This window comes from Camelus bactrianus, chromosome 23 (assembly GCF_048773025.1).
Source record: "Camelus bactrianus isolate YW-2024 breed Bactrian camel chromosome 23, ASM4877302v1, whole genome shotgun sequence".
Classification (NCBI taxonomy): Eukaryota; Metazoa; Chordata; class Mammalia; order Artiodactyla; family Camelidae; genus Camelus; species Camelus bactrianus.
In genome coordinates, this window is record NC_133561.1 from 1805454 (window position 1) to 1822783 (window position 17330).

The window sequence follows — 17330 nt, forward strand, 5'->3', positions numbered from 1 at the left end:
CCTGCCCTGACTCCTTTTCAGACAACTGTCAGTGGTAAATTATCTGAGGTAGAGCATCACGTTGACGGTCGCCTTGAGATAAGCAGTGGGTGTCTGTGTATGAGCTGATTGGCCGGCCACTCTTTCATTCATTCATTCCTTCTCACAGAGGTGATGAGCGCCAGCTTTGTGCTGGTGCTGGGGATTCAGCAGGTGAGCGGGTCCCCGCCCCATCAGGATGCCCTGACATCCTTCCCAGGGGAGAGGTGAGTCAGGAGGCCATGATGGAATGTGGCACCCAGGCTGCAGGAGGGTGGGGACGGAAATGGCTGGCGCAGCGGAGATTCTCTGTGTTGTGGGGCGGGGTGGGCTCTCCTAGATGGAGCGGTCCTGGTCCCAGAGGAGCCAGAGGACCACGTTTTCCAGAGGAGGAGCTGCAGTCAATGGTCACAAACTGGGAGCACCTTGGTGACTGAGGCCAGGGCAGCAGCAGCCACCAGAGCAGAGTGGAGTAGGACCACCCAGAGAGGCCGGCAGTAGCCAGAGCCACTATGCACCCATCCGTCAGCATTTGTCCACCCAGCCATTTATGTACCTTCCCGTCAAAAATCATTTGGGAGAACTTATAAACATGCACATAACAGGATAAAACAAATGAATGAGAGAAGAGGAGGCAACTAGAAAAAGAAAATAAAGCTGGCAGAAGCTTAGCTGCAAAATGCACATCCTAACACCCGTTCCCCTGTGAGCAGGGTCTATAGATTTAGTTCAGAGCTTCCTAGGAGCCAAAGCAAAGAGAGAAAAGAGTTCTGTTAGCTGATTCATGGGGTCCATGAGCTCAAAGCAAACTATTTTTTTAGAAGAAATACGGCACTCTGTCCTGAGAGTGGAGGGAACGTCTTCCTGGAGTCTGTGGTGTCTCTTGCTGCGTCACCTGGGCGGGGGCACCTTGGATTCCAGTAGCCGCTTTGTGAGTGGCCCAGGTAGATCAGGCTGAGAAAGGAAGTGGTGTGCGGCTTGGAAGGTGGAAGGGACCAGCCGCTTTTACTCTATGCAGGTGGCAGAGTCGGCAGGGAGGGACAGACCCAGGGATGCCGGCCGGGCCCAGCTGGTGCCCGCTGCTCACCATGTCCAGCCCTCTGCCCAGACCTGGCCCTGAAGACGGGCGGGCGGGCCCCGCTTCTGCACGTCTCCGGCTCAGCTCGCCTCCACGCCTGTGGTGGGCAGCGCCCTGCGTCTGTCTCTCCAGCGCATCCCTGAGCCCCGACGGTCCACCTGTGCCCGAGCTTCAGGGCGGCTGGTCCGGAGGCTCCCGGTCCTCCACGCCCTCCCCGACCGGAGGATGTGGGGTCCTGTAATAACTCCCTGGAGATCCTCATCGCGGGTCCGACTAGGGATCGGACGGCAGGACGGAGCCACCCCTACAGCTCGTGGGAGCCGGGGGTCCCCCGAGAGCTGAGAGCCGAGGACGCTTGAATGTGGACCCCCCGCGCCCTGGGCGAGGAGGGCGAGGCCGAGCTGCCAGGGAACTCAGTTCTAAGTTTTAACGAATTAAAACTAAAATTAAAGTAAGAAAAACTAGTAACTCGAGTCAGTTACTGGAAAACTTTTAAGTGTGGTTCAGAGCAATGTGAATACGTGAATCTACATCTTTAGGGTTTTTTGTTTTTGTTTTTACTTTACTTTTTTTTGTGGGAGGAGGTAATTTAATACATTTATTTATTTGTTTAATGGAGGTACCGGGGATGGAACCCAGGGCCTCCTGCATGCTAAGCGCCCGCTCTACCGCTGAGCTCTACCCTCCCCTGTCAATCTACATTTTTGAATTTAAATTTTATGAAACCTAAATACATACCCGTTCTATCTGATGAACATTTATAGCTCAAGTTGAGAAAGGCTGTGTGGGTAAAACATACACTGCATTTTATTTTATTTTATTTTATTTTATTTTATTTTATTTTATTTTATTTTATTTTTTTAGATTCCACACATGAGCGATCTCACATGGTATTTTTCTTTCTCTTTCTGGCTGACTTCACTTAGAATGACATTCTCCAGGGACATCCATGTTGCTGCAAAAGGCGTTACGTTGTTGGTCACACTGCATTTTAAAGACCTAGCATGAGAAAAGGACCATAAGACACTTTGTTAATGTTTCTTCTATCAACCACAAGGTGAAATAATAGAATTTTGAATTAAATATACGAGTAAAATTTCATGTGCTTCTCTTTACCTTTTAATGTGGCTGCAAGAAAATGCAAACTTGTATGTGGCTGGTATGTTTCTGTCGGACCATCCGCTCTGGAACTCAGGGTGGCAGGGCGGGCGAGGTGACACATACTCGCGCGTCTGTCTGTCCGTGGCGGGACAGAGTCGCCTTCTTGAAATGTGGCTGGAGTTGGTCTGGCACTTTGAAGAGGTCCCCAACTGGGATTCCACTGAGCCGACTGAGCTGGGATTCCCAGCGTGAGTCCGACACTGTCCGTAGGTTAGCGGGGAGTTTTGCTGAATCCGTGACGCGGATGACAGACAGATACGAGGAACCAGAAGCACGTCTCGCAGAGCAGGCAGGCGGGAGCACAGGCTCACTTTTCTCCAGGAGACGCTTTTTGTTGGTGCGTTCAACCTGCCTGTTCCTTGACGTTATGGAGAGTTTGTATTTGGGGCAGTTTTCCTCCGTGAGACTGAGGTTGACTGACCAGGCTCTTCAGGGAATCTCAACATTCTGGGTGTAAAGGAAAAGGGGCTTGGACACTTCTATAAATGCTGACGTTAAGTAAGCACAAGTAACATGCAAATGGGACCCCCGGGAGCCTAAGGTTGGCTCCAGAGTGGAACAGCTGTGTGATGTCGCTCCTTTAACTGGTGCTGTGAGCGAGAACACAGCTGGTGTGGACTTTTAAAACTTTCTGCAGTGATCAACTGATTCTTGCTTGTCCCATCAGGCCCGGGGCCCTTTGTGGTGCGGACCGGAGGGGTGAGGGCCAGGGGCGAGGGCTGGGGGTGGAGCCCACGCTCTGCTTGCTTTCCCAGGACTGTTGACTGCTGTGGGAGAAGCGCTGCCTCTGTGGTTTAAGTCGAGGCACAATGAGCGTGAGCCAGAAAATCCAGTGGAAATGCAGTTACATAGGGGATGTCCAGGCATCTCCTGACATCACCAGTCCTTCATTCGGCTCCTCGGGGTCCTTCTCATTAGAAGGAAAAGAAGTGAGAGCCAGCGAGGGCTGGACCCTCAGGGCGGAGGGAAGAACCGTTGGTGATGAATGGAAGCTCTCCGTGGAAAATGCTTTATGTTACAATTTCAAACTTACTTCACTGAGGATTTCAGGCAAAACCTGCCCCTTTCTCCACGTGCCTTGCTTGCTCCTCCATCACCTGGCACCTCGGGGTAGCAGAGCTCACCCTGGGAAGTGTCCTAGACCGGTCCTAAAATCTGACTACGAGAAAGTCAGGCCGGGTCAAGTCAAGAGAAATCAAGTAGGTGTTCACTCGGAAGAGTTAGCAAACACGAAACGTAAATGGTGTGTGTTCCCCAGTCACTGATAAACAAGTCTGTTTAGCAAAGGATCTGTTTTCTTCCAGTCACGGTGCTGATCTCCAGGAGTGAGCTCTCCCCACCTCCCGCCTCCATGACAGGTAAGTCTCCCTCCGCAGGTGCTGTGCGTCCTGAGAGCCAGAGGGCTGGACAGGCTGGCTCGGGCATCGGCTTTTACTTGCAGACAGTGGATGCTTTGCGTCTTCTGTGAGGGGAAGGAGGGCTGTGGAACTGTCCCGTGGCCCCACGCCCTCCTGCCGGGAGCGGTTCTCACCCACGCCCGCACCTCCAGAAGCGTGAGAGCTGACAGCGTGTCTACTTGCATCTAGTGGTTTCCAAAATGAAGTGTGTGCACTGAGGGCCTGCAGAGCAAAATGTGAGCATGTCCTTGTCTATTTTTATCTCATCTCCCTTCTGCCTATTTTTGGCATAACTTTTTTTTTTTTTGCTGAAGTCAGTTGCAATGTGTCCGTTTCTGGTGCACAGCATCATGTCTCAGTCATGCATATACATACATTTATTCATTTCGTATTCTTTTTCATTAAAGGTTATTACAAGATGGCGTAAGTTTTGTACCATACCTCCTGTAGTCGTCAAAGTTCACAATCCCTTATCTATAACCCTGGGGTCAAAAAGCCCTGAAAGCCACGAGTTATTCTGTAGCTCATCCGTCGACCCCGCCTGAACTGACCAGAATAGATGTGTGGCTTTTTGTAGCTTTTATTGGGCACAGTTCGTGCGAGTTGTCAGCATCCTCATACGTTTCTCCGCAGAAGCCCTGCTGCCCTTGCTCACAGGGCGCTGCCCTGGGCGCCTGGGGATGTTACGTAGTGTCTGGTGGACGTACCTAGTACCTGGCTGAGACGGGAAACACTAAGCACGCTTGGTTCTGAGGATTCTGGATGAGGATTTGGGACCTGGAGTTGTGTGTAATTTATAAATGAATAAACGCACAGAGGTGGAGGGTGCAGGCTCCTGCCAAGTCTTGTGATCAAAGGATGTTGGAGTCCACCGCACAGGCCGGCACCTCTGGTCTTGACCTCAGCTGGACGTGGGCCTCCTGACTCACAGGGCTCCACAGCTGCTAACTACTGAGCCCCACCTGTCACACGCCTTAGGCCAAAGACAGCAGGGAGAAGAGCAGGTGAGATGCAAGCCACAGACAGAGAAGGAAAGGTTCTCCCCACCTTTTTAGGGACAGCCTCCCAGCTGAAGGGCCCGACTCGACATTTCTTGGGATGGGGAACTCACGGTTGAATTCTAGAAATTAATATTTATTTTCTAGCCATGTGCAATATTATTTTTATAATACCAATTTTAAAGTCATTTTGTAAATAATGACTTTTTGACAATTAAGGGAAGCAGTTATGCAGGTTTGGAATCTGAGAGAAAGAGAGAGAGAAATGTGGGCCTAAAAACGATGGATTAAGTCGGGATTTCTAATCCCCTGGCTGTTGGACGTCACAACGCAATCACAGTAACAAGAAGAATCAAATGAGGGACGAGAGTCTGACAAGGGCGCCAGTGCCCCCGGGTGCCTCCCTTTGGTTTCCCTCAGCGTCTTCGCAAGTTGGCATCGTATTTACTGTATACTCGTTGCCTTGAAAAATAAACTTGGTGCGATTCCGAAGGATTTCGCCAGTAAACTTGGGCCTTTGCCGTTACGCCAAAAAGGCAGAGGTGTACATCGCATCCCTTCCGCCCGAGGGCTCGGACCGGACGTGCGCATCGCGGTATTTACCCCGAGCAGCAGGACGGCCCTGCCGTGTTTGCTCCCGGAGTTTTTCGGTCGACTCTGGGGACACCGAGTGTCACTCTGACTCCAGTAAGTAATGCCAGGGGCACAGGTAGATGGATCTGACAGCCCCGAGGACTAACAGCACCTCAGCCGCCTTTCTCCAACGAAGGCCATCCATCAGCGCTCGGCAGCCGCCGGAGCCTCAGAGGCTGACAAGGGAATAACACCCCTTTCTCTCCCACCGACAGGGGCAATAACTCCTCGCTCCCCGGGGACAGACTGTAAAAGCCAATATCCAGGGGCTGTGAAGCAGGGAGGGGAGAGGAATTGAAAATTAAAGAGGGAGTGGAAATTTTGCGTCCGGCCTTAGTGAGATGGAATAAACCATCAAACGTCAGTCTCTTAATTGCCTTGTTGTTGACATGAGGGTTTGCGGGTGTTCGTTTTGATTGCTTAATTATTTTAAGCCGAGTATTAAAATCATGGCCATTTCATCAAGGTGGGTTTGCGCTTTGTCTTTATGCTTCAGCCGTGAATGCTGAAATAGGCTGATACTTAATATCTGGGTATTTTGGGAGTCCCCGTTGAAAAGCCTTTTCTGACGAGGTGTGTTAGAATCTTCCCCTGAAGGAAGACGCCTGAGCACCCCCGAGTGCTGACCGTGTCTGAGCTGATGTCTTCATCCCCCTTGCACACCCGCGTGTTTACCGCAGCGGAATGTGTCGGAGTTCAGTGTATGCGCATCACATACGATGTTCTTCAACGGTTAAGAATTTCCATTTTCGAGTAACCTTCAAAATGACTTCAGTGCCGTGGGGACATCCATCTTCTTCTGGCAACTGATGATAGACAGGTCGTTCTGAAGGTCTGTGGTTTCAGCGAGAGGTCCACGTTCACGGCATCACACGAGTAAATGAGTTTGGGGACCTAAACGTTGCTTTGCCTTCAATGCAGCCCGAAGAAAGATTTCACTCTTTAGAGAGCCACGCCGTTCGGAAACAGATGTCTTTGGCTGCCGCCGGCGTCACAAGAAATGCGCTTACTTAGTTTTTAAACCCGGGGTGGTGTTTAGTTAAGTCTCCTGTGGACTCAGTTCACTGAAGGTGCCGGCACTCCTCGCCCGGGCTCAGGGAGAAGTCAGGCGACAGTAAATTTTTCAGGCAGCGACAGGAGATCTTGTTATAGGAGTCAGAGCGGGGGTCAGGGCAGGGCCTGTTGATGATTGAGGAAAAGAGAAGTAAATTCATTCTACTTCAGGCACTTTGTCAAGTGCCAGTAGCTTACCATTGAGAACTAGTCACCCGTTCTGGTCTTACGGCCCTAGAGGTCACCCGCGGGGCATAAATCACAGCCCCGCGCGGGCGCAGCAGCCCATGGCCACTCGGGATGAAATAAAAAAGAGGGATGCGGCTCTCGGAATGGAAACGGCTGTGAACAGCCCAACACATGTTGCTGCCGAGCGCGGCTGGCGGGGCGATATTGATCTCCTGAATCAAGTCATTAAAATGTGCAGTTTTTGTTTATTGGAATGAAGCAATTAAATGGTTCAGTTATGCCAGACCTCACCTTTTCTGATGAAAACTATTGATTTCTTGCCACAGCTTTATAAGCGACAATGTTTTTGATTACTCTTGACAAACCTCCTTGGAGTGTTAATTAAAATTCTACCAGATGAGCAGGTGTGGGAGATCATTAGATCGGCCGGATCACACAGCCACGCTTCGCGTTCTGCAGCCTTGCATAATGAATGGGGCACGAGAGGGGACACAACGTCTTCATCAGCAGAATTAGCGTCTTCGCTGTTTTAAAGACTCGGTGACATTACATTTTTATGGTACAGATGTCTCTGAGCTGTTGGCTTACTCCTACCGCTGCATTTGATCAAAATGTGCTTTTTATGTTTTGCTTTAATTTTTCGAGTGTCTAATGAGTTGCTGGGTTTGTTTCCGAGGTAGCAAATATTTAAACACATTTTTGTATGGAAAACTGAGGAATAAAATAAGGCTCTTCCAGTGCTTATGCAGATGAAGTCATGAATATTAACATGGTCCCACTTAACATGTTAAAACTCCCCTCAAAAATATCTTCAATATGATGCTAGGAAATATGCTACTGCTCGTTTCGGGGACCTGCGTGAAATATGACCATTTAGGACTGTGCTCTTTTGAAGACTATGTTCTATTAATTTATAAGCCCACTTTCTCCCGTTGTGAGAGTGTTGTATTTTAAAAATTAGAAATGCTCAATGATAATTTATAAAATCAGAGGCAAATAATATTCACATTTTTGAGAAACTGATGATCTTTCCATTAATGCCGGTTGTCATGGATCTTGATTTAACTATTACTTCATCGATACAGGCGATGAGGTGGGCTTTCTCATTTTTGTAGAACACACGGAGTTTAAGCGGCTGAAGTTAGATGTCCAGCTCTCTGGGGTCGGTGTCTGTGGGCAGCAAGGCGCTCACACTGCCCGGGTTCACGGGCATGGAAGAGCTTCGAGAGGTCATCCGTCCAGTCCCCAGCTGCCTAAGTAGCTGTTTAAAAATGCATAATTTTTCATTAGTCTGGAGTTTTAAAAAGCAGTGGTGACTCTATAAATGTATTATTGACAACGTTCTGATCATGTATATCTAACTGGAGCTGTTGGACTTTGAAATGATAAGTTTGTTATAAATCTCAACTTCTCTTAGTAAAATGTTTTATGGTTTACAAAGTGTTCTTCCATTTACATTCCTTCCTGTGATCAGCGATGAAGCTGTGTATCTTAAAAAAGGCTTTATGACTTTTCTATCCTCTGGCTCCGCTTCCTCGGCTGACTTCACAGCACTTACAGGCTCCAGTTACCTGAATGGCTGTGGCTTCACAGCCTCTGTCACGTGCAGCCTCTGGAAGGCAGATGTGAGCCCTGAACTGCTCCTCGGGTTTTGTAGGTGAAGGGAACCACGACATTCACAGATAGAGTTCCTTTTTTCCTTCTTCTTCTCAATTTACTTTTATGTTTAAGGGAGGTACTGGAGACTGAACCCAGGACCTCACGCATGCTAAGCATGGCTCTACCACTGAGCTGGACCCTCCCCTGGAGATCGGAGGTTCAGACAAAAGCTTCAGTATAATTTGCTAGTACTAATATTTAACCCCCTCTTTCTAATGAGTCTATTTAGTAATTGTGCTCTATCAACCACCTAAGCAAAATGCTATAAATAATAAATGTAGAATAGTTTTTGCAGGATCTTAGAATTCTAATGTTAGAAAGTTTTCTGTTTATTTCTGCATAACAAACGACCCCCAAACTTAATCATCTCAAACAAAGAAATCATGCATTTTGTTCATGCATCTTCCGTTTGGGCTGAGTTCACTGGCTGGACCAAGGGCTGGAGGGTCTACCTTCAAGGTGGCTCACTCAGCTGGAAACTCAGCCAGGGCTGTGGGCCTCCCCGGAGGCTGCTGGGTGACGTTCCATCTTGGTGGCCTGGTTCCAAGAGCGAGTGTCCTAGGAGAACAAGGCAGATTTAAAAATTCTCGCCTTGGGAGTCACAGCAACCCTGTGTCACACTCTTGGTTGAAGCAGTCACGAAGGTCTACTCAGGCTCAAAGAGAGGGACACAGACCGCACCCTTGAAGGATGGAGCATCAGGTCATGTGTCAGAGCTTGTGGAGTGAGAGATGGTGCAGCCAGTGTTGGATGATAGTTTGTCACAGAAACCACTTGTTCAGTCCCTTGTATAATGTATTTTATTTTGGGTGTGATTTAACTTGAGAGAGGTGAAGTGGAAAAGCAAACAAGATTCTAAGAATTCAACTATAGTTCTCCTTTAAACAGCATACTATAAGTTGACTTTTGTTTCAGAAAAAAAAGGGCATAAAGACAGGCCCTTAAGGGGTCAGTGAGTGTCAAAGCACTTTGGAGTCTGTAATCTGTAATATTAGAGTCAGTGGGAAATAAAAACCATGAATTAAAAACGTCCTAACAATTGTTTAGCCAGTGTCTGCCACACCACCCTCTGAAAATCAGTTAGGTTCTGATGAAAAGAAGCCACATGGTTTCCAAAAATTCTAACTGTTTTGTCAGTTTTTGTTGCTGTTGTCTGCCGTTACATTAGAAACCCATTTGCCATGGGGCTCGGGTTTGAGGTTTGTGGCAAGCCCAGACGGCTGTATCGTGGCCTCATGTGTCCAAGATCTTTAATAACAGCTCTCTCATCCACTCGGTGAATATTTATTGTGTTTTTATCACGTGGCAGCCACTGTTACGGGCACTTGGAAAGTTATTCTCAGAGTTGTACTTTCAGTGTACACAATAATGAATATATAAATTTTATTTAATAGACGTAATACTGTGTGCTTTTCTCTTGAACCATTAAGTAGGGTTTCCTTGTTTAATCTGTAACTGTGAAAAGAATTAGGAGAGAAAGCCCATTTTTAGAAGCCATTGGAAGGTTTATTTTAGTTTTGGTCATAATTAATCCATAAGTATAACATAGAATGTTTGCTGTAAGTTGTCCAAAGGAATAGAGCTCTCTTAAAACAAAACTTACTTAGTATTTATTAATGTATTTGTAAACACAGTATTTGTAGGTCCTTAACTGTCACTGTAACAACTTCACGTAATCAAATTTTCAGTATCCATGTTCTAGTAACTTCCCAGCCCGCTTGTTGAAATACATTACACTGTATTCCCCGTGACATCTTTGCAGGCGCTGTCTCGTCTAACCCCTCAAAGAGCTGTGTGGCGGGCTGCCATAGCCCCGTTCCACAGATGAGTCTGTCTGGCTCCCATCGTTTCTTCTTTTCCTGCAGACTTTTCCAGACCTGAACCTTGCCCCCGAGATAAGGGACAGTGCAACAGTGTGGTCCCTGATGGAACCCCGTGCTGCCTGAATCATGTATCCAGGGCTCCATAAATCACAGATTTCACTCCTGCCTAGAATTTCCGCCCCTCGTTTCTACTATTCACGGAGATTTGGCCGTGCTCCAAACACAAGAAGGTATCATTGCGTTTCCTACGTGAACAATCTTGAGATCAAGTCATTACATACTCTGCATCTCATTTCTGTCTTGTGCAGAAAAGTGAAATTCCATTTATTGAGCCTTTTTTTTTTTTAACCTAACATAGTAGAAGAGAAAACAAAAAACGGAGCCGTGTTTTCATCCCAGGCACTTAGGACTCCACAACCCACATCCCCCCGTGTCACCAGGCGACAGCGGCAGCGACAGCGGTGGGTGCAAGGGAAGTGCGTGCTGAGCAGCTCACAGAGGTTCCGATAAAGCCGAGCGGCTGGAGAGGGAGTCGAGAAGGTGTCTCAGCCCACCCTTGCTCTGCGGGTCCCGGGCTGTGCTTGCAAACGGGAACCATCCTGCGTCATCGCAGGTCCAGCGGGAGGTTCGTGCAGCAGTGGGTCCAGCGGGAGGAGGCGGCTTTGCGTTAAGGGGTGCACAGAGGTGTGTGCTTTCGCGCGTCCCCCGCCGGTTTATGCAGGTGGAGGATAATGTGCTTTTAAGGGCTCATCTCTCCTCTTCAGGTCACTAGTGGCGTCGTGTTTGTGGGCGAGGCTTTCCGGGGATGCGCCGAGGGCTGGTTTGTCAGGCACGGTGCACATGAAACCAGCAGGGCCTGCGTCCTCCCGGGGCCCCTTTATTCCTCCCCGGGTTGAAGACCATTCCCGGCAGCCCGAGCTGCCTGGAGGAACTTTGGCATGGTTTCCCTAATCTTTCAAACAGTAAAAGCAAAACTCTCCTTTGATTTTTTAAAAAAAAAAGCCAGAGGACTTTGGCACGCAGCCACTAAGGATGCAGGCGACTCAGCTCTGATCTGACAGAATATTCCACAAAACACTGAGAGTTCTCTCTCAGGTCCCCGGGCGGGCGAGGCACTTCGCTTGTTCTTAACATTTATCAACTGTCACCCAGCGGCAGTCAGCGCTCAGCCCAACACAATGGAACATCCAGATGGTCTAAACAAAGCAGCAAACGTTCGCTGCTATTGCAAGCTGTTTACATCCACTTCCAGGATTTCATGGAGTGAAGTTTATGTCGTGTCACCACCGAGGTGCTCCGTCCGCAGCGAGGACGGGCCTTCTGTAAACCGTTGCTGGGCGCCCTCACCTAGCGGAGGTGAACCTGGACGGTGAGCTAGGAGGCGGAAAATGTCAGCCGGCCCTGTCGCCGCAGACGTCCTAAGTGGCTTGCCACCAATTCCGTTTTATTGATCATCGATTGCGGCCTCGGCCCCAGACCCAATAAAAACACAGCAGACCCTCTCCTCCCGTGGGCGGGTGCTGGGGGTGGATGGATGGAAGCCCGCTATCTGCCCCTGCAGACACGGCCTCCGGGCCGCTTTGGCTCCTCGCTGGGGATGTTTACGCAGTGAATGGTTTTGTTTTTTCCTCTGAGACAGGCTGCTATCAGGCCCTGTCTATTGGGGATTAATACGCACGAGTGACAAACCTGCACTTTTCTGTCTTCTTCCTTTGACCTCTTTATGGCGTCTCCCTTACAGAGTCCAGACGCGCCGCCCCTGTTGTGCAGCCGTCAGTACCAGTGCTGTAAGGAAGGATGTCCAGCTATTTCTTGTTAAGAAGAATCTGGAAAACCTGTCCCCCTACTCAAGTTTGTTAATCACCACCAATTTCTCTCATCACAGCATACTTGAAAAATGAGTGAATACAAAAAACATACGGTTTATTAATTTGCACTAAAATTCAAACTATTGCAATAACAGAAAAAGCCCTCTCAGTGCAAGTTCAATCATTAACTTGACTAATTATTTTCTATATAAGTAGATCATTGTAACAGTTTGATATCATATTTGGGTTAAGTTTTATGCGTTTAAAAACAATTAGCCATTATTTGTGTCGCTTGTAAGTTACTGTGTTGCAAGCTTTCTGACTTGTTTTTAAAGATGAGGAGCTCATAGATGATTGAGCTCAGATGTTTCAGAAACTGTGACTTGTTGGCTTGTTTTCTCCAGAAATCACCTCTAAGTTAAGATCAAGATGGGAATGGAATGATGTCATAGGAGATGACACAGAACTGAGTTTTACTGATGGTATGTGACGTCCTCAAAGCAAGACTGATGTGGGGTTGTTAGGAACTCAGTGAAGACAGGCTCCCCTGTCCTGCATGGAAACACTCTCATCTTCGCAATTGTCCTGATAGATCAGATCATGTTGAGAAATTTGATAAGGAACAGGTTTTTATCTCCTATATTTTTATAGGGTGATAGACCGTCTTTACCTTATCCCATGAAACTCAAAGTTTTGGGCTCCCAGGTTTAAGACTAAAGGAAAAGATATTGTACATGAAAAGTTAATCTAGAACAAAATATTTCACGTATGCGATGTTACTAACACTGAAACGTGAAGGTCCTCCCTACAGAGCTCTGGAGAGGTTGAAACTTTTCGCTGATAACAGTTTGGTCAAATGCTATTTCAGGAAGGCAGCATGAGGGTGGTGGAACATTATATGCGCCTCTGTCCTTTGGATTAGGGAGATCATTTGATTGTTGGTATGTGTGATGTTCTTGTAGACGTCTCAGAGTGATTGGATTTTTGGAAAATTACTGATAGCGCAGATGTGGGATGAAACTGTCAGAAAGCACGGGTGTGGGTCTGTGCCCAGGGCTGAGCACGTGCCCCGCCCGGGTGAGCCCCTCCCGGCTGCCTGTCAGTCCAAACGCGGGCTGCTGTTTCCTGTTTATAGGACGCTGAGTCCGCATCCGGGAGCCCCCTTCAGTGGCAGGCTTTTCCTCACACCCCAGGAGATCTCTTCCTTAAAATGGCTCGCTATTTATCATGTGAGTAAGCCATCGGAATTTTGTTAATTCCTGTTTGACTTGGTGCGTGCAAAATGCTATCATTATCTGGGAGAAGATAATGTTACCTTGTAACTGTTACCCAGAGTACTAATTAAGTGACCTTTGCAAAACAAACCTGGTCAGGGAGTCCAGGAAAGAGCGGAGATGGAGGCCAAGTTTGTTCCCTTCCCGGCGTTTGGGTCTATCACCTGAGGGGAACGGCAGTTAAAGCCGGTCTCATTATTGGAGGAAGTGCTGGCACTTGGTCTTGACTAATGTGGTCAGAGCTGGGAATTCTCTGTAGCTGCAGCCAGATGTTGAGTGAGCTGCAGTGCAGCCCGCGTGGCCCCCAGTCGTTCTGCCTCCTTCCACCTCCTGCATATCCCAATTTCCCGTTCTTTTTCATCGACACTTGGAGAGAGGGTGATACACCAGGTCACACTCAAGTGTACGTGGCAGTTTGCTCAAGAGCCGGCCTTTCCCAGGGCTATTTGTATTTTAAAATACAATAAAATTCTAAGCTAAGAAAATAAATTCTGGAATTTTAGGCTTCAGTTAATTCAGTAGGAATTGGGGTGGGGGGCGTGAAGACACTTCCCAGTGCCCCCGTAATCATGTCAACTAACAAACTGTTTACTCAAAGCCAGACCTACGTTGTGCTCTCCTGTATTTATTAGGTGATGTAGGCTTTTAAAAAAAACTCGAATTTAGATACAGTCTGAGCTTAGCCTTATGTGCCAGATGCTGCACCCCTGAGCTGTCTGTTTCTCCTCCTGAAATCTTCTGATGATCTTGTTTAATTCAGAAAGGATACCTTATTTTTATGTTCTTTTATTTCTCCTAAAATATGCTGTCCTTTCATTTCTGAATTTCACAAAATCATTTTTATGAATGTTACATTCTTCTTAAAATTTTATTGGCTTTTGAAAATTGCCCATTTTTAAACAAGAAGCTGAAATGCTATCCCAGTTTCTAATTTTCCCCTGCTCACTTACTCCTGTAAGCAGGCCATAGATGTCACTCAGGTATCTGGTGGATGAAAGCATAAAATGTGTAAAATAAATGGTGATAAGTTCTTATTGAAAAGCTGGTAAAAAATGGACGTTCTGATTGAGGATGGTTGCTTATTAATGCTTTGGATTCTGTAGCATTTGCAATATTTATTTGTAGCTTCTGTCTTAATTATTACACCAAAAGAAATATTTTTGCTTTGCAGTAATTGAGGGAGAAATCTTTCAACACATCATACTCTGATTTATAAAAGAGCACAAGATTAAAGTTGGGAAGATTGGATTAATCTGACACCAGGTCCCCTACAGCACAGCTGATATATGGTGTGATAACAGGAAGCACGTAGTAAAAAGTCAAGGGAGTGTATCCAACTATGATTTAAAAAAAAAATACCAAAGACTCGGTGGCTTCGCAAAGAATTAAAAATACAGCAATTATGTATCTGATTAGGGCTGAAATACACCCAGGGCTGAGTATAAGGTCCTGTGGGGTTGAAAATCTTGCAGCTGGAATATTATTGCCCTTTTGTCGCTGACTTTCTTGGGCCTTGGGCAGGTGGCTAGTAACCAGGTCTTGTGATCGGTAAGGGGTCTTCTAGCTCTGACACTGTGTGACTTGGTTACTTTCTCAGATTTCTCCCCCTCATCTTTAGATGTACACACACTCTTCCCAAACGTCCTTCCGGTACCAAGTTTCCTGTTACCAACAGCTTGGAACGATTTATATTTAGAATCCTGGGCAATATTGCTTACCTATGCCCCCCCCCCCTTTTTTTTCCTTAAAGAAAATTGTCATCAATTGTCTTCGTTCTGTGTTACACGGTTAATTGGTTAAAAGGCAGTAGAAATTCAGTGCCTAAGCAAGGACTCCACAATCAGCCATATTTGTAAACACAGCTTCATAAAAATCGGCCAGCAGATGCTGTTGGCCATAGAACGACTAAACATTAAATTCCCGGGGAATCGTGCGCATGTTCTGTGACGCGCCTGCTCACGTTGTAGCCCTCGCGGAAAGAGCGTCCGTGGGAGCCTCTTCCCCGTGGTAATCAAGGTGGAAGCCGGAGAAAAATCACGTTCCCTTCGGAGAGCGCGTGGAGGTGGGCCGAGCGGGTTTAGAAGACCAGCCTGCTGGGTCCGTTTCTTTCTAGGATACTGTCATCTCGACTAAATTTGGCTTTCCCATTTCACTGCCAAGATGTTTGTTGACTTTTTTCTTTTTTTTATATTTTATTGCCATTTTATTTTATTTTTGGGGAGTATAATTGTGTTTTTTTATTTACTTATTTTAACAGCAGGTCCTGGGGATTGAACCCGGGTGCCTGCTAAGCACACGCTCCACCCCTCAGCTGTACCCTCCCTGCTGTTGACTTTTTTCTTGGGGAAAAAAAAGAAATCTTGACTTCCAATACCTTTTGTCTGGAGGCAGCAGTAGACTGTTTCTTTTATTTTCACACTTTACCTTTCTAAGATTGCTTGTTACAAAGATTGTTACGAGATTCGTTTGGTTCAGCGCTCACAGGTTCAACAGATTTTGAGCCACTGAGTAATGTATTTGAAGCTGTAAAGTAATTTTAGTATTCACAGGTCAGTTCTTAAGAACGGTCAGCCTTCTAACCTTGCTCCTGCCTTTGGAAAGCCGCACGTGTAGTGAATTCCTTCAGTCCCCAGTATTTATTTAGACCTCCCATGTGCCGTTCGCCAGGGACGCAGCCGAGTAAGTCACTATCTGGGGAGCCTAGCACTGAGCAGGGGAGGCAACCCCGTCACGTGGTGGTGTGGAAAGCAGGGCGGGTGAGTCAGGGCTGGCTTCTAACCCCTGGAAGGGTCGGGGGGTGGGGGGGAAGCAAACCTGGGCTGAGTGGGATGGGGGTTAGCCGTCTGAATGTGCGCACTGCAGAGGAGAAGCCCCCAGTGCAGGGAAGAGCCTGCACAAAGCCTGAAGGTAAGAGGCCCGTTTCAGGGACTAACCACGTGCCTGTGGGCGAGGAGGGAGGGAGTGGGGGTTGGCGGTGAAGGCTCTTTAGGCAAAATGGAGTGGCCCTGAAGGGCTCTAGGTGGCGGAGGCTTTTAGGGGATGAAGTGATGTGATGAGAAACGGGCAGTTGATGCCTCAGGACGGTGCTAAGTGGGTTCAAGTCCTTCCCCTAACTCTTCACTTTTTTGTTTTCCTTAATTAAAAAAAATTTTTAACAGAGGAACTGGGGATTGAACCCAAGACCGTGTGCACCCTAAGCGTGTGCGCTACCTCTGAGCCTTATTTCCTCCCCCCGCCCCGCCGCCGTCACTTTAAATGCCTCTCCGTGTCTGGGAATACGCCTGACTCGAAAGGTTGTCCTGAGGAGCGCGTGAGTTAGCGCAGGTGAGATGCTTTGGCAGTTCTTGGCGCGCGTGCTCGGTCAGTGCTGCTTGTCGCCCCCAGACTGGGTGTGAGGACCTGGGCGGGCGCCGTTCTTCGCACTGACCCAGAGGATCATGAGCAGCGCGTGAACCCGGAGTGGGGGTGGGAGGACGTGTGTAAATTACAGGGATTTCGAAGGTAAGCCAGTGGGACCTGGTGATCTACTGGACATGGGGGGATGAGGGAAGGGCCAAGGGGACCTGGGATTCTGGCTGGGGTGTTTGGGTGGGTGGCGGTATTCATCATCTCAGACAGAGAATAGGAGAGTGGAGGCAGGTGTGTGAGGGGGGACAGAGGGGTTGCCCCACCTCTGAAGTACTGGAGGTAAATAGCACCCAGACGCATGGGGTGGAGCTTAGGCGGAGGTTCTTGCTGGAGGTGTCAGTCTGAGTCTAGGAGCTCAGGGTGGTGACTGTAGCCCCGTCACGGGATTTGGGGGCTGCAGGTAATTGTAGAAATGCAGCTCGGAAGGACTCCGGTATCAACGAGGCGTCTGAGCTCAGCAAAGCAGAGGAGCCCAGCGCTAGGGCAGTCCCCAGGCTTGCTTCGTCTGGGGCTGCAGCCTTCTCCCCATGTGGGTGGCCGGTGGCCCCACCAGCAGCATCCAGAAGAGGAGAGGCCGTGCCAGGGGAGGCCCTCTCGGAGGAACGAGGCCCAGAGGCCTTCCCAGAGCTCTCGTTTGTCTACCTGAGGAGTCTGGGCTCCGCTCTGGAGCGCGAGTGCGGCGAATGCTCCAGAAGCACAGGAGGGAGAGGTGGGTCCCCGAGTGGGCCTCAGCGTCCTGCCGGGAAGGGGGACAGGGTAGGCCACCAGCCGGGCTCACGCCCCCGGAGAAGCATGGGCGCCCCAGAGGAGCAGTGAGGCGGGAGAAGGAAG

General features: G+C 48.4%; 1 long non-coding RNA gene across 1 annotated transcript in view; it reads left to right on the forward strand.

The window, feature by feature from the left end:
- Nucleotides 1-17330, forward strand: part of LOC123617219 (uncharacterized) — an 81657-nt gene that overhangs the window by 28849 nt on the left and 35478 nt on the right. Inside the window, exon 3 of the long non-coding RNA XR_012501768.1 lies at nt 3562-3615. This is a non-coding gene — a long non-coding RNA (uncharacterized LOC123617219). The remainder of the gene's footprint in view (nt 1-3561; nt 3616-17330) is intronic.